The sequence below is a fragment of the Lissotriton helveticus genome, chromosome 5_1, assembly GCF_964261635.1.
Source record: "Lissotriton helveticus chromosome 5_1, aLisHel1.1, whole genome shotgun sequence".
NCBI lineage: Eukaryota > Metazoa > Chordata > Amphibia > Caudata > Salamandridae > Lissotriton > Lissotriton helveticus.
This window is the reverse complement of record NC_136065.1, coordinates 672011417-672034328: the sequence shown is the minus strand read 5'-3', so window position 1 is coordinate 672034328 and position 22912 is coordinate 672011417.

The following is a 22912-nucleotide window of genomic DNA, read 5'->3' as shown; positions in this document are numbered from 1 at the left end:
GTGCAGGTTTAAACTGTAAATTTAACATGTCAAAATAACCCCTTTTGACAACCCTCAACCCACCTTTTAAATATTAAGTCACCCTTAAGTAGTCCTTAAGGGCCCTTAAGGCTTAGTGCATACTATTTAAAAGTAGGACATGTAAAAATGTAATGTTATGTATGTCCTTTCAGTGTCAATGCCTAATAGCTATTTTCACTTCAGCGGAAGTAGCTGTTCCTTAGGAAAGCAATGGAATATTAAATTAAGGTTAATAAAGGATTCTCCTAGGATCCAGATTAATTATTGGACATTCACAAATATATTTATTACAAATACAATTTACTGGTAAAGATGGGTTTGTAACCTATTTTACAAAAATATTTTTTAAAAAGGTACCTTTAGCCTGACGAAATCCTTTAGAGGCCCCTATGCATGAGCTTCCACCTGTCACCCAAGAGCTGAATGGCTCCTTGTTTATGCGTCAATTGATTCTCAGACTTGAGACAAAGAGCTTATGTGCTTGGAGGTATCATGTTCCTGTGACAGGATAACAATCTGAGAAGGGCCAGGGAGCTTATTTATCTTGAAAGGGGTCTCCACTGTCACAAGCAGATATGGCTCACACCTGGGTTTTCTCCCATATTGTCCTGTTAGTCAGTCAAGAACCAACCCCAGTGGGAGACGAGCTGCCCCATGAAACGGTTTTCAGTGACTACAAGGGACTGTTTGCTCATTTCCCAGACCACACCACTAGAATGGGCTCAGTAGCTATGCACAGGGGAAGAAAGGTTTTGCCTTCCTGGTTTTTTTTGGTAGAGAAAGGCTCTGTGAGATTGTTTGCAGTAGGGCACACAGGAGCAGTTGTCAAAGTTCATAGGGCCACCACTGGTAAGGTTTTCCCTATTGATCAGGGAGGGACCAGGAGTCACCCCTATCCAAGTTGAGTAAAAGGCATAAATGTGGCTTCCATGGGCACCTTCTTCAGAACACCTGAAAGACAGAAGAAGGACTGCACTCAATCAATCAATCAATCAATCAATCATTTGTAAAGCACACTACATACCCGCAGGGGTCTCAAGGCTCCTCACAGGTCACAACCTGCTGTTGTGACCTGTGAGGAGAACCATAAGGGCTGGACCTGTTACCAGTCGTACCCAGGACTGAGAAGAGAAGAGTCAGTTGGTTGATGTCCTGTTAAACCTCAGGGACACAAAAGCTAGAAGAAGCCCACTTTCCTAATAAGAGCCCAGTGGAGCATTTATAGCTGAACTTGCCCTGAAACCTGCGGGTGGCTTCTACTGGAGTGAGGTGAGTCTCTAAAGCACTGGGTCCCTTAGATAAGTGTCAGAGTGCACTTGTCCTGTATACCCATAAAACCTGAGAGATAGAAACATTTGCAAGGATTTTTGACTGGAAAACCAACAGAAGACTGAGACAAACCTGTCAATGCAATCCACCTAGGATGCATCGCCAGTAGGCCTGACTTCCTCGCAGCTCCCACTACGTTCTTCTCTGTAGCAGTGAATCCGTTTCAGGTAGCCTGAGGCTGACCAGCATCCAACACCATCGAAACCTCCCCAGCTAAAGCATGTAGTCTTGCCCCATCGAGGGAATGCAACTCCCTAAAAAAAGACTGAATTTAAAGGAATAAATCTTCACTGGACCAGACACCATGCAGTATTCGATGGACATTGATGCCTACCTGGGTGTGAGTTCTGTACTTTTCCTACAACTTCATCAATGCCATGACCTATACATCATCTTTTGTTAGCCCATTGTCATACAGCTTGTGGCTTCCCATGCCAATGACTAGGCGATGACCCCTATTCCCCAGAAAAACTTTGAAGTCCAAGGGTAACTCTTTGACTGAGGTCAACTGAGTCCTTACCTCAGGCCTATGCTCCATCGCAGTCAGCCTTAAACCTTACCTTTGTTCCAGTGTGGCATGATCAGTTGCATACGGTTGTCGCTTTGTGCTTTTTGGTGCTATTTTGTTAAAAACATTACAAATTAATTTTCCAAATCTCATTATTAGATTTTAAGGATGTCATTTAGGGGTCACCAGTGGTCACAGCTTTGACCCCTGGCTTGCCCCTTGCAACCTCTGGCACTGTCTCTGCAACTCTGGCTTCAGAGGTGGCAAAATCAGAGGCAGGGAGCTCATCCTTATGGACGTTGGTTGGGATTTCACCCTTAATTTTAATATTACACCTATAGTGAATAATATTTCCTTATTCACTATTAGTGTAATAAAAAAATGGATTAAAATTAGCTGGAATTTGACCTTCCCTGTCAGCTGAAGTAAGAAACCAATGATTTTAAAAGTATGCTGTGTGCATTCTAGAGGGTGATTGTGTGTGTTCACGTGAGAGAGAGTGTGTTTGTGAATGTGTGTGTTATGTGTAAGCTTGTGTGTGAGTACAATTGAAGGTCAAAGGATATGTGATGCCACTTCTGCTACCCCTGAAAAAAAGACAGATGATGGACAGAATGCTGAACAAATCAAACATTCACCCCCTGTCACAGATCTGGGTTAAATCCATCATTTGTTTTTTTTGGGCGGGGGAATTTTGGTGAAATGACGTTCATGTTGGATTTTTGTCATTTTGGTGTTTTTTGTTAATTATTAAATTCCCTATTTTTCTACACTGGAGAGGGATTTTTATTGTGTTGTGATTTTGAATTGTGAACTGTTCTAGCACTTCTGAGTGCTTTACACATTTTCTTAAGTTAAACATGTTTGCTTTGTCTCGTAGCTAATGGGGGTTGAGATCAGCTTTAAATTACTGAAACCTTTACTGTACCTAGCAAGAATAGGGTCAATATTACTTTTGGTCCAGCCTAACTAATAATCCACTTCCCCACATTTGTGACGCGCATAATGTAAAAAATTAAAATATGGCTCAATATACAGAACAGTTTTAACAAGAATATGCGATCTTACAGTCAGTTTCAGCAATTCTTTTTCATTTCTCATGCCACTTCTGTGATGCAGGAATGCAGCTTTAACCTAATGCAAGTCTTGTTTTGTTTTAGTAATAGGGTAGGAAAATATTTCCAGTCTTCCAAGTTTATAACTCTTGGTTTTGTTGTACTCCACCTATAATATCCTGTGGACACCTTCAAGGGCCATGCAGTCAGTAATGATGGCCCTAATAAAAGCAGTTTCCAATTTGCCTTATTTGAACTCACTGGAGAATGAGGCAGAGTTTGATTATGCTGTCTAAGAAGGGTTGACCAAACTCTGCATGAGAGATGTGAACTGAGCTACATAGTGGTAACTTTAGCAACCATCTGCAAATCTACTATCCTCGGTCTTTATGTTGGCAGCATTGGCATAGCACGAAACTCCTACCCAATACCAAATGGTAGAAACACATTTGCTGTTTTATATATATAACATCGATGCGATTGGTTTGCAACCCAGCTTGGAAACAAATTTTAAAAATAGCAGCTGTATAGATTTATAGGTGCCTCCTACAAGTCAATTGAAGGTACAAGTTAAGGGAACTATAAAAACAGATATCAAGATAAGACCATTTTAAACCATTTTATTGATGCTTTTCTGGATTTTTAAGAACCGTGGCTGAAAAAATTTAGGACCAATAAACATTGAAAATGATTTTGTGAGGGTGGTACTTAAATTGAGCTGATCTATAATGAAACCACAGAGTTAACCAACTTCTCAGACCATTTGCGGTATGTGCCGATAGCAGTATATCATCAACCTATAAAAGAGGAATGAGCTGGAAGCCACATTTTTAAATATCCTATCCAAGGCCCACCACTGTACTTTCTAAATTATTAATGTAAAACATAAATTCAAATATGGCAAGTATATAGACTTGGCAAACTAATCAGCCATGCTTAAATGGCTCAGTGCATTAGTTCCTGGCCCTAGATCTAACATTGTTAGAGAGTTTTAAAGGAAGTTTATTAATAAAAATGAACAATGTCAAGATCAATACCAAGAGATAACATTAAAGCCCTTAGTTTAGTTCTGTTTACACAATCAAAGGCAGACATCAGATCCATAATAGCCAAATGAACAGCTCCTTGTTTGGCCACAGTAAATTTGTTAAAAAGAAAATGCAGATTTAGAAATTGCACAATGGTGCAACTCAAAGTCTAAAACCAAACAATATCAGAAAAGATCTTATTATTATTGGCCCACTGGGATAGTATATCCATAAAGGCTCTCCCAGAAACTTTCTAGCACTGAATCTAGTAAGGATTTTTATTGTTTGCCTTTGAACATTTGTTAGATCAACATCATCATTTACTTTGTTGCTGTCGTTCATAATTAAGTGATCACACAAGTTATTTGAATTTTTTTTATTCGTAATAGTCTTTCAAAAAAAATTCCTTGTCAGACTTTTATCTTTCTAAGCCCTACAACCTAGCTCACAAGGGGTTATATGGCTGCCTATGTTTTGTATTTCTTGCTTTTTAATATGGAACACTCTGCCTTAGGGCTCAATAGGCCTGCTTTAGCGTTGACATATATAGTAACAAGGGAGGTCTGTACTTTGTGCTAAATGGTAAAGTTGAATTAGCAGTTTTAAACTTTTTTGCCAATCTTTAGTGGCAGGCGGAGAGATATAACGGTGGCTCAGTAAGTTCTGCGGTCCATGAGGGAGACTTTAACTTACAGACCCTGGGTACCCATGGTACAATATACTAGGGACTTTATAAGTCAGTTAACTTAGGTCAATTGGGTACAATTTGTTCATACAAATACTTTTAAGCATCAGAGTACTGACACTGAGATCTGGTTAACAGGTCTCGGAGCACTTTGACAGTCAAAAAAAACAGCAGCATCAGCCCACTACTTTGTGCGTGATCATGCAAAATTAGGCATCTCCTTATCCTTTAACCAAAAATGACTATTCCTACCAACTCAAGAACTTCAATTGTTGATATTTCTCTGGTGGCATGATGTGCCCATAGATGGACACTCTGGAATCCCCAAAACCTTGGATATCATACAAAGGCGATTTTGGTGGTTAACCTGCTAAAATATGTCATATGTCTCGTCCAAAAATGTACAGTTTGAGCCCGTACCACAATAGACCATGCAAAACACCAAGGACTACTTCAGCCTTTACCAACACCAGGTCACTCATAGGAAAAACCTATTTGTAGTAGATAATCTTACGAAAATGGCACACTTCATTCACCAAAAGCTTCTGAATTAGTTGACCAGTTACTACATCATGTAGTGAGAATACAGAGTTTACCCAAAACTATTATTTCTGAGTGTAATTCGTCTACAAGTTCTGCCTAGCATGGTGCACAAATCTCCATGCCAATTCCAAGCTGTCAACCAGTTTTCACAGACAAAGATATGGGCGAACTCAATGGGTAAACCAAAGTTTGAAACAATGTTTACATTTGTAGCAGACTTATTCCCATGGGTCATGGGTGGATATACTTTGATTGGCCTAAACTCTCTACAATAACACCAAACATACTTCCAAAGGGTATTCTCCGTGCTTTTGCTTATACTGTAGACACCCTTCTTTCCTACTATTTGCACTACCTTTGGACAGATGCATTTTAAGTTATCTTCAAAAGTTGGCAATTACCCAGGGTCTCCAACTTCCAAAGGGCCCCTACTAAATTAACCTTTTTCTTTTTCTCACCTCTGTCTATTTTTGTATGTCCACTTTATTCCCTTAGCCGATTCCTACCTGGCGCTCATTGGCCATGTCATCTTAATGGCTTTGGGGACCCTGAAAAGGCATATTTCAACAATTGTTGATTAACTCAATTTCTGAAAGTGTGTTTAACATCATGCTGTATTGAAATAGTAGAAAATTCAAAGTTGTTCCTAATAGGAGCTCCCAAAAAACATCTTATCCACTGCCCCAAAAATGTTAAAGATCACAATGCCTTTTTAAACATCGGTTGTATCAATTGTTAGAACATTGGAATGTTGGGAGCTCCATTGTAGACAATGGAGTGCTCCATGCTTCTATGGGCCGGTAAAGGCCTGCAGAGTAGCATTCCAATGTTTTACAAAGGCCTCTCAGAGCTCGAGGGGATTTAAATCCCCTCGAGCTTCGAGAGGCCTTTGTTTTATTTGTTAGAACATTATGCCCTCTAATGGCAGAATGTTATAATAGCCTTATAGCCCTTCGTAGCAGGGCTTTACCGGCTGTTAAAGTCCCGGTTCCTTGGTCCCTCGGTCCCTGGGAAAAGTCCCTCACCTTCGGCTCGGGCCTTTAACGCTGGAGCTGGCCTTTCATAGCTGGTATATCCCGCTACGGTGGGCTATAAGGCTATATTAACCACCATGTTCAAGTTTTCCAACACATATGGACTCAAGTGTAACTTTGCCTAGATGCTGCAAAGCAGAAATATAAAACTCAAGCTGAAAAGAAATATCCTCAGGCCCTGCCCCCAACCCTCTGAAATGAAGTAAGTCTCCACACGGGATATGGGGAAGGAGGATACTTTATTAGCTCCAGTTACAGGGACTCCCCGGCAGCAACTGCAGTAGCCAGAACACTCCACACTCTTTGTTCCACACAGGGAACGTTCACACACCAGTGTTCTCAGATCTCAAGGACCAGATCCCAACATCTAGTATCATACTTCGACTGGACAGCAGCTCTAACTTCAGTTACTGCAGACATCTTGCTGGTATCAACTACTCGTCTGGACATCCACTCCTTATTCAATTTAGAACCAGCCACCCTTCCCCGAAGCAAAGTAAAAGGAGCAACTCCAGTGCTAACATGGGGAGTGGTTCTCACAGCCCACAACATACCACAAAGAGCCTTGCCCCAATGCAAACCATTTACCAAAGCAAGTTGTAGGTGTTCCTTAACAACACGGTTGAACCGCTCAACTAAACCATTGCTACGAGGGTGATAAAGAGTGGTACAAATGTGTTTAATCCCTGTCTCTTTGAGAAAGCTCTGCGTTACAAAAGAAGTAAACTGTGTGCCATTGTCAGACATAAGTTCTTCCGGAAAACCCTCCCTGAGAAAAATGTCGTGGAAGAAGCTAATAATAGATGAGGAGTTGGCATTATCCACAAATCTAACCTCAGGCCACGTAGACATATAATCAATCAGAACAAGGGCATACTTGGGGGAACATCCAATGAGACCAAATGGACCAGCAATATCCATGCGATGTGAAACTAAATTATGCCTTGGAAATGAGCGCATTAGTGGCTGAGCGCATTCAATGTAAAGCTGTGCGCGTCAACAAAATTGCCATGGAGATGACAACAAAATGGCCGCACGAAACGTCGGTACGTTGCGTGCACGTCCCGATTGAAAGTCAGGCAAGAAGGAAATGTGCAGGCATGATGACGCAAGAGCAAGGAACAGCTCGATCGCACCCCGAGCAGCGAAATTCCCAAAAAGTACCTCAAATGGATGAACACGCCGACATACAGGCATCCAGCAGTTCAGCACAACCACAGTACAAGAAGGCTGAATGAGCAGGGAACGTCGGAATCAGCGCTGGCACACGAAGCAGATGCAGGACATCAGGAAACAAAGCGGCTTGTCAGACTTCAATCCATCGATGGGGAGACTGGAAACTGGAGTAATCGTCGCCAGTAAAATGAAGTAAGTCTCCACACGGGATATGGGGAAGGAGGATACTTTATTAGCTCCAGTTACAGGGACTCCCCGGCAGCAACTGCTGTAGCCAGAACACTCCACACTCTTTGTTCCATGCAGGGAACGTTCACACACCAGAGTTCTCAGATCTCAAGGACCATATCCCAACACCCCCCATGATACAAAGGATGCCTCCAGAGTATGAGGTCTGGAAAATCCTAGAATCTAAATTGCATAATAGCAAATTATAGTGCCTCTTATCCTGAAAAGTTATTTGGCCTGGAAAACGATTCATGGGAACCTGTGCACAATATCTTTACTCCTCGTCTCATTGTGCAATTTCATACCTCCGATCCCACTAAACCAGGATTTTTGAAACAGCCTTAAGGATGGGAGTACTGTAATGATTCAGCAGTTGGACATTTCATTTGCTCTTTACTTTTGAAAATGTGCATCTTATTGACATGAACATTTACACTGTATTGAAATGAAGCTATTACACTAGGTCTTAAAACTGTTTTCTAGGGTATTTATGTTGACTTCATGTAAATAGGTATAGGACCATCATGAATATAATGCACAAGAGACAGCATGAACACCCTGGGTTGAAAGACATGCCACACCTCACAGATCTTGGTGTATCTTTTGTGGAGAGTTTTAAAACTACAAATGCTAGCATGCCTAAGCGGCAGACATCTTAAATAAAAGAGAGGCAGACTATGGAATGCTTCCTTCGTATTGTGATTTTCCTGATGAGAGGAAGTCTGCTGTGGGTACTATGATCTAGTGTCCGGCCCCGCGGTCATCCTGTTGACCTGAGGATCTCATCACAGGAGAGAGGTCATATTTTAGAGCACCTGTTGCTGCTCATTCGCTTGTGAGCCTACAGGAAAGCAAGAGCTCCAATTTGGATAATGAGTTGGGCAACTCATTTCAGATGGACCCCCTTTAGTTGCTTCACGGTAAGAGCACAGTCATGAATCAGATCAAAGAATTTGAAAAAAAAAAACTTTTGAAAATTACTAAAGCTTTTCTAAATCCATAGCCAATAGAACATATGAGGCCATTGAGTGGAACATTGGGAATTCTGTGGAATCAGCCCATTATGGCATATGATAGACACTATGTTGAATTGTTTCAAGCTGCATGATTATTGGCTAACTTCAGCAGTGTAGCAGTGCTCTAATTTCCATCCCACACTGGTTTCTGTAAATCCAGGGCCTAATTTATGAGGCCCCTAGCAGGACTTTTGCACCGCAGGAGCATCACTTTTTTGATGCTCTGGTGACGTAATGTGCCGCAGCATATTTACAATAAGGGTGGGCGGGCAACTTTGCTATGCCCACGAAGTGGGCGTAGTGTTGCCTACTTCGCCCTTTGCAAAGTAGGCGAAGCAGGCAACACTACGCCCACTTTGTGGGCGTAGCGAAGTTGCCCGCCACCCGCCTCCCTCCCGCCCTCCCTAAATGCTTACAATAATTTATGAAATAACTATAAAACCACTTACCTTGTCCTGCCGCGTCCCGGGGCTCCCGCTCGTCATTGCGCCGCCGGCGCGCGCGTCCTGGATGCTAATGCGCATGCGCGGGCAGCCGCGCATGCGCATTTCTCGTGAGAAATGCGCATGCGCGGCCGCCCACGCATGCGCATTAGCATCCAGGACGCGCGCGCCGGCGGCGCAATGACGAGCGGGAGCCCCGGGGACGCGGCAGGACAAGGTAAGTGGTTTTATAATTATTTCATAAATTATTGTAAGCATTTAGGGAGGGCGGGAGGGAGGCGGGTGGCGCGTAGTGGGGCTACGCGAAGTGCGTGGGTGGGCGTAGTGTTTTGGCCACTTTGCGTAGCTTCACGAAGCCCCACTACGCCCACTACGCCCACCCTTAATTTACAAGTGGCTTTGTGTGGCTTTGCATGGCCTTGTAAACATGAGCCCCTTTCACAAAGAATACTGAGTTAAAGGGGCATTCCGTGGGTGTTCCCACACAATACCCAAGGAATCTGATGCATTCCCAGATTTACTAGAAATCGTAAACCTGGGAATGTGTGACATTCTTACCCCACTCTAGGGGTGGTGTTAGGGAGGTGCAACTAGGAGAAATATTGTTTTTTCTCCTTGTTGTTCCCTCTTTCTATGTGAGCTACATTGTGCAGCACACATAGAAAGAGGAAAACACCTCTCTTGATTGTTTTTGTGTAGGAAGCTCTATCTTCCAGCTCACAAACAATCACCCCTACAATGCAGACACCCTTGCACCATGGAGCAAGGGTACCTGCATTAGCGCATGGCACCCTATTGTGCGCCAGCACAGGGGAAAAAGACATGAATGCATACATGGGAGTCTCACCTGCTATTCCAGTTGCTCCTGAGGGCCGGGCTTGGCTCCGCCGATCCCCGCAGCACCAGCAGCTAAGGGCCGGGCTTTGCTCCGCTTGTTCCCCCGGCCGGGCTTGGCTCCGCCGGGCCCCTCCCACCCCCGTGACCAGCAGCGGACGACAGAGGCAATTGCCAGGAGGTGCATAAAGGCTCCCTCGGTGCAGAGTCCGGGGGGAGTCTCACCTGCTATTCCAGTTGCTCCTGAGGGCCGGGCTTGGCTCCGCCGATCCCCGCAGCGCCAGCAGCTAAGGGCCGGGCTTTGCTCCGCTGGTTCCCCCAGCCGGGCTTGGCTCCGCCGGGCCCCTCCCACCCCCGTGACCAGCAGCGGACATCAGAGGCAAGTGCCAGGAGGCGCATAAAGGCTCCCTCGGTCCCTCGTCCAGCGGGACGCTCGCGGGCGTGTGCCGGGAGAAGCCCCAGACAAGGGCGGGACCGTCCGGGGCCGAAGAAGGCTGGGCCGGGCCACGGACCCTGGTTCTACAACATAAGATACATTTGCTCAAGTGAGACTTTACATTTCCTTGGACCCTGGTTAGGGATCTGTTATTGTGATTATCTTAGCTAACTTTCCTTGTACTAGGGTATATTACTCTTTAATGCGTGCATTGGGTTCTTTATCTAGTACCAAAGTATAATTTCTAAGTTTTGACTATGCCCAAAGCTAAAACTGATAATTTTGTATCTGGGGCAGGTACAATAGATAATTACTTAGTAAAAATGGTAAACAAAATTAATAATGACCGGAGAGCTTCGTTAGGACAAGGGAGCCCACCTGTTTCATATCAAGATACACCTACTCCTTCGGTGGAATCTCCAACCGATGATATATTTGATCTGGGCAATCGTGTGGTCAAAATGGCTGCAGCGCAGGTCCATTCTGAGCCACAGGAGGAATTATCTGATATATCTATCGATGCAATAGAGGAGACCCCGCCAGCCCCTAGACCAGTGAGAACATGTGGAAAAATTCAAATTAAACGCGGGGGAAGCATAGTAAAAAAAGAGGAGAAACCTCCCAACTAGTCCAAAACGGCTCTGCTGCTGGAACCGATCTACAGGAAGGAAATAGTGCAGCCAGTGTTAACATAAACCCAGAGCAATTTGCATTACTGGTCTGCTCCATAGAAGCTAAGTATGAGGCTAAGATAGAAAAGTTTATTAAACCCCTAGTGCTCAAATTGGATACTGTCACCTCAGAAGTAAAGAGGCTAGGTGGTCTGTTAGCAACACACCTGGCCTCGGTTGAAAGAGCCAAGGTTGTCACAAAGGGTCCTGCTGGAATGGGGCAGGGTATTAGTAATGACAACCTGCAGCAATTAGGCCAGCAAACAACTGTAACTGAATCTGCTTCTCCTGATCCTCCACCAATAACCTGCCCAACAAAACAGTCCTCCTTAGGCCCATATGGCACATCAGGTTTTAGACAGGTAAAAAAAAGCCGCTTCATAAACCTTCCCCCTGACTGTGCACCCTATGTGGTTGTCCTAACCAATGTCCCACCTCCTGATCATTACCCTGTCCAGTCCCATGAGGAATCACCAACAGTGTCATGGCTGAATAGGAGATGTGGCTTCCCAACAAAATATTCCGATCAAATATTGTCCACTAGAAGGGCAAACTGGATTGGCCCGTCCAGAAAGACGTGTAATGGGGATTGTATAATTGTTAATTTTAAACAACCCCAACATGTTGCTACAGTTTTGTTAAGGGCAGCCTCTCTGGTCTATGACGAAAACAGTGTTTGTGTGCGTCCACTCTGTTATTTTTACACACATTTAATCAAATCTCCTCCTAATCTCGGGAGATTTAGACCATTTACTCCTACTGAGCCTCGGGCCCCTGTAGTATCACAATTCTGTAATGTTGACAATCACTGCAGGAAAGGGCCAAATGTTGTGACACAAAATAGATTTGATTTACTCTCGGGCCTAGAGGCGTGTGACTGACGTGAGGACTCTGAGGGACAGGGAGGGGAGAGATTGGCTGACTTGGGATATATGAAAACCGCTCAAGTAAAAATGAGTCATAATAATACCCAACCTAAGTCTGCAAGCATCACTGAGGGTGTGGGGGAAAAGGTAAAAATGATACGTTGGAATATTGCTGGTTTGCGGTCCAAAAGGGATGATAATGTCTGGCTAAATTTTGTGAAACAGTCTGACATTGTTGCACTTCAAGAGACCTGGGACAAGGTTTGTGATTTCTGGATTAATGGTTTTACATCTTACTATGTACCTGCCTTGAGTTTGTCAGCAGGGAGAGACAGAGGGGGACTTATGTTTCTGGTTTCAGTAAACATAACAGGAAAAGTTAAAAAGGTTGACTGCACTTCCCCTAATTATTTAATACTAGAAGTAAGTTTGGCAAACAATAGTAAACTAGTTCTCATTAATTGCTATAATTCATTGCAAGGGGAGTCCCCAAACGAGCATCTCCATTCGCTGTCAAATTTTTTAACAACTTATAAGGAAAACCAAACCACTTTTGTTCAATATATCCTGTTGGGTGATTTTAATGTACATTTATGTAGTCTAAACTGTCAATATAAAGATAGCGATGGACCTGATTTCACAACCCCTCAACGCTTTGAACACAGCTCCAAGGGGGTAGCATTGGAGGCACTTTTGTCTAACATTGACCTGTTTGAGGTGGGGTTATCTGATAAAAGTAACCGTGTTCCTACGTACAGAGCTAGGGACTGTGAATCTACAATAGACTACATATTCTTATCCCCGGGACTTTTAAGTCATGTAATTTTTTATAATGCTATACCCTCTTCCTTTAGCGATCACAACCCGGTAGTAATCGAACTGGATAATGGCCTTTCCCTCCTGAACAAAACAGCTTCGTTACAAGTTACAGCTGATGTAAAAGCCAAAGATCAAGGGAGGAGATTAAAATGGAGTAAGGTCACTCCCAAAGATTTTTTTCACACCATTACAACAAAGGTTGGCCCGGAACTAAATACATGTGCAGACCCCCTCAATTATGGGGGGATGTAATAGCTTCATATGAAGCCATTTGCCTGCAAGTGGCTAAAGAACTCACAATTAACACCCGAGTTAAAACTAATCCTGCCTTAGGTTGGTTCGATCATAAATGCACTAAAGCCCACAACTTACTTAAAAAGGCTGTTAATAAGACTCCGAGGGATAAAAGGCTGGTAGCACAGCTTAGGAAAGAGTACTCATTAACAGTTCAGGCGCGGAAAAAAGAAATCAAACAAGATGCATGGGCAGCATTAATGGAAAAAGCAACCATGAAAGACAGTTCCAAGTTTTGGGCAATTGTAAATAATCCTTTGTTCACTGGTACCCAGAACTCTGTATTAGAAGCTAACAACTCAGAGGAGGTCTGGTTAAGCCATTTTGAAAAAATCTACGGGAGTAATATTGAGTTGGAAACCTTTGAGGTACCAATTTCTGATCCCCCATTAATATCCATTAGTTTTAATATAGCGGAGGTTGAGAAAGCAATAGAGGGAACGGCAGGGCGTAAGGCGCCAGGCCCTGACGGTGTGCCCTCTGACATGTATAAGGCTAATCCCAAATATTGGGCAAAGATACTGACAAATGTTTTTAATACATCGGCCGCCACAGGGTTCCCGAAATCATGGTCCTGCTCAATTATAATCCCCGTGTTTAAGAAGGGCCAAAGGGGAGACCCCAGATGTTATAGGCCTATATCTTTACTAGATTCCTCTATTAAAATCTTAGGGAAGGTCATTCTAGCTAAAATAACAGACTGGGCGACGGAGAAAAATATCCTAAGCAATGCCCAGTATGGCTTTAGATCTGGGAGGGGGACGGAGGACCAATGTCCTAACTTACACCTAATTGTATCTAAATACACAAAGGCTGCTAAGGGTTCCATTTTTCTGGGTTTTATGGACCTGTCCACGGCCTTCGATGTAGTTAATAGATCGAGGCTGTGGACCATGCTGTTGGACCTAGGACTTGACCGGCCCCTTGTGTATTTCTTGGCCGAGTTACACAGTGACCTGAGAGCGTCAATAAGGATGACGCAGGAGGGGAAATGTACTGCAAGTTTTAAATCAGGTAGAGGGGTGCGCCAAGGTTGCATCCTGGCCCCTATGTTATTTACATTATACATAAACTCCCTGAAAGACAACTTATTAACGGCAACACTAGACATTCCGCGTATGGGAGGAACATCCATCCCTGTACTCCTATACGCGGACGATGCCGTTTTACTGGCACGGACCCTCCTTGGTTTACAAAGATTACTAGACTCCTTCGGGGATTTTATGAAATCACTGGACCTTGTGGTCAATAATGGTAAATTGCACATTATGTCTCTAGGTACGGGGAAAAACAACATTAAATCCTTTTATTGCAATGGGGAAGCAATCACAAGAGTGAAAGTGTTTACCTATTTGGGAGTTGTTTTTGATGACACAGGACTTTGGGCACCGCAACTCTCAAGTAAGGTAAATGCTGTGAGAAGCTCCTCAGCTGCAATATTAGGTTTCGCCAAAAGACTGGGGGGAAAACCATGCGAGGCTATCCTAGCTATATATAAAGCAAAAAACATATCAATTGCTAGGTATGGGGCTGCAATATGGGGGTACACTAAATCCGACTCCATCCAAAGAGAAGAAAATAAATTTCTACGTGCCCTCATCGGCCTTCCACAATCGACAGCGACCCATTCGGTCCACCTTGAGTTGGGGACAGGCTATATAATAGATACAATAAAAATGCCCCCAATCCTGTTATGGATTAGAATCTGGTTAATTCTGAATCTTACTCTGAATCACAAGATTCTGAAGGATTGCATGAAATTAGATAAAATGAAGGAAATCCAGTGGCTGTCCTATATTAAAACGTCAACAAGGAAACTGGGGCACCCAGAGATTTTCTCCAATCCTGAAGGTCTATTAAAGCTGATCTTAAATGGGTTAAAGTAAATTACATTAAGCTCAGCGAGATAAAGCGGGAATCAGAAGAGTTAAGTAAATCTACAGTTAGGGCTCACTTTGTGCTCATTTCGTCTCTAGCCATGCAATCGTACCTTTCCATCGTTACGATCCCTTTTCACAGATGGGTATTGACAAAATTTCGTTTCAACCAGATTCATTTGGTATTAAGTGACCCACAGGGTTGGAGTAGGCCTGAGGATGCAGCTCCTTGTAAATGTGATGATTTCTCCCCCCAGGATACTATGCATTTTATTTTTTTTCTCCTCTGTACTATGAAGCTAGAAAAAGGTTTATTTTTCCAGTACTGAAAGAGAAGGCTTTTATACAGGCTAATTGCTGTTTTTACAATTAATGGAATCCCCTGTAACCATGTTTGGTTTTGCAAGCTTTCTTGTCGCGTCTATTAGGAGTAGGAGGATTAGACAGGCAGCCCAACAGGAGTTGACACCGATAGTGATCAACTGATTTTTAACATGACTTTGTTTTTTTAACCGTTTTTAATGGAATTTTGTGCTTTGATACTATTTTAAAAGAAACTACAATGTGTATAGTATACTTTTATGATTTTTAATAATCGAATAAAGTGGTTTTGACTTGACTTGACATGAATGCACCTTATCTCATAGATACAGAACATTCCTGCCCTTTTCTTTTGATGCAAGGCAGTGCCACAAAATTCCTTGCAGCCAAAACCTCGTAAATGAGGCCCCAGAGGGGTCTATTGTAGGGCATTCCTGTGAAAGGGTTTTCAGCAGAAAGCTGCATTGATGGTTATTCATTAAGCCACAGTATGAAATAATAATGATTATTGATTAAGACACAGCACAAAATAATAAAGAAAACAATATTCTCCACACGGTACAACTCAAAGGACAAGAATTAAGAAAATACAATTACACAATTCTGTATAAAGTCGTATTAGACATGATACTTTGATGTATAAATCCATGTAATGGAGAAGACATAAGACAATTGTGATACTGAGTACTATGATCTATATTCACAGTAATCTTTCTTTTACGCAAGATCCTTACTGATTTATTTAAAGCTGTTTTTTATATGGAATCATAAAGTGGTGAGTGTGTGAGAGATATGTATGTTTACAAATGAAATGCATTGGGTTGCTATTGGTTATGTTTTTAACATTGAGTATATTATTCTAGATACTTGTCACTTCAAGTGATACATTTTGCATGACAAACAGAGATTTATTCTTGGTTAAAATATGAAAATATGAATTGATTGAATGAAATATGTGACTTTTCAACAAACACTGTTCTGAGCCTATTGCAAATTAATGGGCGTTTAGGACGTATGCAGATTAACTGGAAAGGTTAGACGGGGGTCTTTGTGTGCATATTAGCTTATTTTCATTGTCCCCTTGACCCATTTATAACAGGGGGGTCCCTATTGTTAGAATATAGACAGGAAGTAAATCTACATCTAAAGGAGCACCCAACGTGCATTAAAATAAACAGCAGCTTTTTTTAAATAAAAGATAATAGACAAAAGTACATTTTAAAAAGCACACTTTGAAACAGCTTTGTCGCCAAACGGAAAGGAACATGCTATTAAGCTGATGTGATCAATGTGCACACACTTTGTGCAATTACTTAAAATGAAAGGAGCCAATAGACAAATTAGATTGACCCCATGCTGTATGCTGTGGAGGGTTGAAGCAGAATGTGAATTATAATTCAAGAGCCGAATGGATGAAGCCTGCTGATCAAAAGACCCTCGATGTATCTATAGTGTGGATGATTTTATGGGGGAAAACAATAGTCTGCTGAGACATCTAATCAAAGGCCACACCTAAAACCTCCGTTTCTTGTCACTTAAGTCAGACATTGTAATTTAAATTTAGCCAACAGCATTGAGCCTCAAAATAATCGATGTACTAGTGTCTTTCATGGTTTAGCTGTCCTTGCTGCTCTGGCACTGGGGAATGGATATGCTGAGAGTTAAAATACAAGTCACATTTACACCCTGCTGTCAAAAAACATCAACATTTAGAATCCTTTCCCCTTCACTTCTCTCCATGTTGCCAATCTTTCAAGTACGCAGCCAGCTGGAATTTTCATCGGTGCCCATCGCCTTCAATCCTGACAAAGATGTGTCCCAATTCTCGTCTCGGCTACGGAATGATTCAATCCGTCGGCGCAGACAAATTTTCACTCGAATTTAAAGGATCTCGCAGAGGGCAATCGCCCCGTTGCTTTGAGAAATGTGCTCACATCTTATTCTTCACATCCTGATTGCCTCTCACTGTGCGTTTGCTAAAGTTGAGAAACAAACAGAGCTGTGGAATCTCTTTTTAGTTTTCTGCACTCTTGCCTCTTCTACTGCCAAAGCCTCATTCCAGCTCACGGAATTGGCACAAAAAATGAATTTCGTCTATTTACCTCAAGAAAAAATGCTGAATACTAAACGGATGTGCTCAAAGCAAGGTACTGATGTATTTTGCTAGTTGAAAGCATTGCCTTTTTTCCAATTATGAACCTACCGGTGCCCAATTTTCTATAATTTGTTATTTGCATAAACAGCAGAGGCTTGCTGCAGATATCAGCCTCCTCTTTAGGTAAGCCCCTGCGGTCTTGTCAACATGCAGGGCTAGTAATATGATCTCTAGGCGCTATGAACACGAGCAAAATATATCATACACTTTTCCCTGCTGGATCCTTGAATAAATCATGAAAGAGAAGTGTGTTTTTGCATTTATGTTGGGCCCCAGCAGACTGAGGAACATCTTCAACAATTCAGGGCAATTGGAGAGATATAGTTAAATATTACATGATGGTAAACTGGGATTCCTACTTTAATTATCCTCTCGCTTTAAAAGTCTTCCATTGCCAATGAGGAATGGCTGCAGTCTGAAAGAAATTTCCTGCCTTGGTTTCATTTATTAATTCGTGCATGGCAGACCATATAGCTCAAATAATATTTGACAATGATGTCCTCCTCTGTTTATTTACATTTAGGGCACACAACCAGCTATTGGATGAAACCCTATAGAACTCAAGGGCTCTTTCCACTCACTAAGTAATTATAACCTGTTGACAGAAAATGTAAGCCCTCTCAGTCTGGGAGTCTGCACTACTTATTAGCAGACGCTCCTGGTAGGAGACTATTTTGTGCACGTTTTGTGTAATGCAGGATTCACATTTGCGGGGCTTTATATTCCAACAGGCGAATTGATGGCTGCTATTGTTATGTTTCCTTGATGGAGGCTCCCCTTAGATCAGAACATTTTCCCTGCTCCTAATAAGTGTCCCTAAATCTGTTGATAAAATTAGGGTTTTCCAAATGGTGGTGTCTAAATATTGAGGATAGATCGTTTAATGGTATATTCCTTTTTGGACACTCTATCTCCATCCCATTTCCCTCTGCGCTATCAGTATTGTTTTTAAGAGGCTATCATGTCATTCCATTTTTTGAGGGAAGATAATTCTACACAATAGGACCCTATATAGAGTTTGGAAGACATGATACTCAGAAAAAACGCAGTGGATATTCCGTCCACCGCGCAGTCTAAAACCCCAGAACGACATGTAGCTTCAAGCTCTACTAATAATTCATCAGCTATAAGCTCAGAGAGTGATTTAACAACTATAGACATACCTATTGATTCAACTATAGATATAACGAACACTCTAGTAGGGGAGCTCCCCAATGCACAGCCATCTGGCAACACTAATTTAGTGATCAGGGTACCTGAAGGGGTGTCAACTCGTGCATCGACTTTAGCTGTATCCGGTGCCAAAACTTCATTGCCAGGACCTACAACAGGAGCAATAACAAAAAAGAAGAATGGAGAGGGTGCAAAAAGGGGAAAACAAGGAAAAAGGGCTAAAGCTAATAGTTCCCCTCTAACACCTGCACTGCAAACTACCCCTGAATTAGCATCACAGTCAGCAAATACTCATGGAACAAATACCTCAGGTGGCACTCCGCTAGTCCTGGATGAGGGGTTTTGGACAAAAGTTGGAGGAATTGTAACTTCTTCTATTCAACCGATTTTAGACAGATTAAAGGTCATTGAAGAAAGACTGAAGAAATTGGAACAATTGACACTATCAAATTTTGAACTCCATAAAAAGAACGTTCCAACAGTCTTATCAATGACCCAACAAAGTCGACCCCCTCATAATAACGCAAGTAACGTCCAGACACAAATGCTCACGTCTCAGATACCTGTACCTGATTTAACGAAAGGCACCTCATGTCGTGATGCTGAAGGTGGACTGCAAAATAAGAAATCTAGAAGTGTACAGGAAAAAACGGACTTACCAAAAGAAATTAGTGTAACAAATCTTACAGTGGATGGGGGGACTACTAAAGGGAATGGTAGAAATGAAACTAATGTAAAAGATGACCAAGGTTCCCTGCTCCCAAATATAGATCAACCACCGGAATCTGTCCCTTATGTTGTAGACTTGACAGGGGTTCCTGAACTTGGTAAAGGTAATCAGGAATCGTTCACAGAGTTGAAAAACAAAACTATACATTGGCTTAATGCCAATAGACCATTACCCCATCACATACATAGTAAAATCCTATTTGTACTTAGAGTTAATTGGGTGGGTAGTAGCAGGAAATGCATATCGGGGGATTGCATCATTGTAAATTTCGAGGACATGCAAGCTGTACAACATTTTTGTGGTGGGTGGCCACATTTCCTGAGAACAAGAATTCAGCAACTTGATTTAACCTAGTTCTACAGCCCCCATTCGTACAGAATTAATCAGGCCCAACAGGGGAGACCTCAGGAAGGGGGGAATGGTGTAAACTGCCCTAGAGGTAGTTTTGACCGTGAGGGATATGGCCTGGAACTGGGTTTCCCCACTAGCAACAGATATAGTGTACTCGACATGGTCGATTGACTTACCCCAAGAGCTGCTACTCCGATGAACTTTAGGGATATGGTGAGGGAAAAAGAGTTGAAGAGAAAACACTGTAAAAGGAAATTCTCTAATGCAGGTACGGGAAGGTAGATGGTAAAACGGACAGAGAGACTAACCCCAGTGTCAATGTAGTAGATAAACAACACACACAGTACAAACGTCATACCCCCGGTAGGTCACATCCAACTCCAATAAGAAGAGCTAGGGAAAATGCTGTGGGAAACAATCAACAGGCCTTAGATAATAGTTTGTATCTTTCTCTCCGCTGTAATGAAATTGTAAGTGAAATAGACAGTAAAAAATCAAGGGACATTGAGAAGGGTCTTACCATCAAACTAATGTCCTGGAACATCGCAGGGCTGTCTAGTAAGATCAGGGACCCGGTCTGTCTATTTTTTTTGCAAGGTTTCTCTATCATTTGTTTGCAGGAGTGCTGGGTACGGGAGGCCATTCATATTAATGGCTGCCATACATTCCATACTTCTGCAACACAATCAACGAGGGGCAGAAATAAGGGGGGTCTTTGTACCTATGTTTCAAATTTGATGAATAATATAGTAACGGGATCTAATACTGATCCTGCTTATTATCAAATTTTGGAGATGACCCTGGGAGGAAATCAAAAAACTGTTTTGATTAACCTTTATAATAACATCCTGAAAACAGAAATAACCAAGGTTTTTGTAGATATCCTCCAAATTCTGATGAATATCGAAGATAAAGACCCTGGCGATAGATGTATTTTATGGGTGGGTGACTTTAACTGTTTTCTGTGTCCACATAGTTATTTAGGCATTTGTGGCTTGGATAACGGCAGAGACGTCCCTAGCACACATTTTTCACACACGACCCTGGGGAAGCACTTTAACAATTCAATTTTCCAACTAGACTTGGGTTTCGTAAACGAATTATGTACTCCACTGGTTCCCTTTGAACCTACTTTTATTGGCAGGGGATGCAAGTCCGTAATAGATTTTGCACTGATCTCAAATCGTCACTCTTGTCATGTTGGAAATTATAAAACATGTGACAATGCAATGAGCGACCATCTTCCAATTATCCTATCCCTCTTTTTTGCGGCGAGCAACAATAAAGAGAATTATCTAATAGATAGTCTATATAGTTATAGAATAAGCCTAGCAAAAAAGAACAGATACGCAATGAAATGGGATAAAGAAGAGCCTGCAGCATTCCTTGAAACCCTTGTTAAAAACAAATATCAAGATTTCGAAATATGCCTTTCTGAGAATGATGACCAAATTAAAGTTATCAAGGTTTTCCTCAATATCTCTGCGGAAATTTATAACCTTCTTACAGGTTCTCTGAAGAAATGCAAAGATAAGGCGCAAGGATTGTTCGACCAGGACTGTAGCAAGGCCCATGCACACTTGTTAATGGTACTCAAAAGCCTACCAAGGAATGTGGTTGAAATTAGACAGGCCTGAACCACATATAAACATGCAATCAAAAAACGTAAAAACCAACTAAAGCAGGAGACCTGGCAGGTGTTACATCAACACACCATCAATGACCTAGACTTTGTTGGCAATTATCAACTCTTGTAATTCTTTTTAGGTATACTGTATGTTGCATTACTATTCCAAAATTCCTCCCCTTTCATTAATTGTTGGGGTAGTCGGTATATCCTAAAAGAGTGCCTTCTTTAATATTCGCCCATTCCCTTGTGGTAACCATAAAATTCCAATTGCGAGACATATAACAAAAACACACCTTAGTGTTAAGACTGTAACCAAGACATCATACAAAAAAGTGTGTAAGAGCGAGATGGCACCTCACGGGCGCACCACCAACGGGAACCTGGCAGGTACTCACCAGGATTGCCCTGTTCTCATCATTGGCACCATCAAGCTCAGAAAAGAAAATAGTGTCCAGAAAACACAAACAGAAATACGTGTATTTGTGTAAGTATGCAGTGAGGATAGACCACGGGACAACCAATAAAGTGTCAAAAACAACAACATGTAAAATACACACGACAACACAGATATGCATTTTTATTCTGTCTCTTGTTTTGGGTGTATAACCTAAAAAAAGTGAGTGTGGTTGATAACTATCCAACCAACTCTACTTTACTTGCCGACATGTTTCATTGCCATTGATTGTTTGGCAATTTCTTCAGGGCGTCATGTATATTAAAGCCACTGCATAAGGACAGACACGTCTTCGCAACTGGAAAACAAATAAAAGTAAACCACGTTTTAAAAAAAAAACCTGTCTGGAAATCATAGTTCCATCCCACACACATATAACTATGCCTTAATTACCCTTGCACGGCCATCTGTGTTCGTACCAGCTGGAGAGGTGGTGGTTTTAAGGAACAGCAACCCCAACTGTGGGTTGTTGATTCTTCCCCTTCAATTTTGCTGCAGGAATTTAGATAAAGAAAAACACCATGGTCATGTCACACTAGTAATCCTATCTCATATTGTATAAAGTATAGCAACATTGCCATACTATTCCCACAGGTATCACATCACAAGATTCTTATTAAAATCAGTGTGCATTCTACCCATTTAGTGAAAATTCAACTGAGGGACACGGTGTAAAACGATATTAAGAAACTTAGTAATATCGCATCAGCACCAATTCATATCTAGTTCGCCTCATGACAGGAAACAGACTCATACAACAGGTCACCCACTCATTTGCGGCATGTCCAGTTAACAATATTGAGTAGTACACGACCCTTATGTCCCGAGGGTGCCCCGTGCCCACACTCATTAAAATTAGAAGAGGAGGTTAGCAAATACTTCACTGCATAACAGGGCTGCTGGTCTCCACGAATAAACAGCCCTGATCTCAAAGGTTTGCCCTGGAGCCCATACTCCTTACCGCGATAGAGGAAGGTGACCGGCATGGACTCAGCCTGTATCTCGTCTCGGCGGCGGCCCGTGTGTATTATCATTTCTTTTCGTGGCGTAGTCTCGCGATGTAACGCGGCCGCCATTTTGGATAGGTGCAGAATTCATTATTTACATTGCTAGTGTGTGTTGTGGGTCGAAATCTCGCGAGATCTCGGCTCGAGCAAAATAAGTATTAAGAAACTTTATACATCTTTACAAAAAGAACATCGATAGATATATTTCAATATTATTTTGTAAGTCAA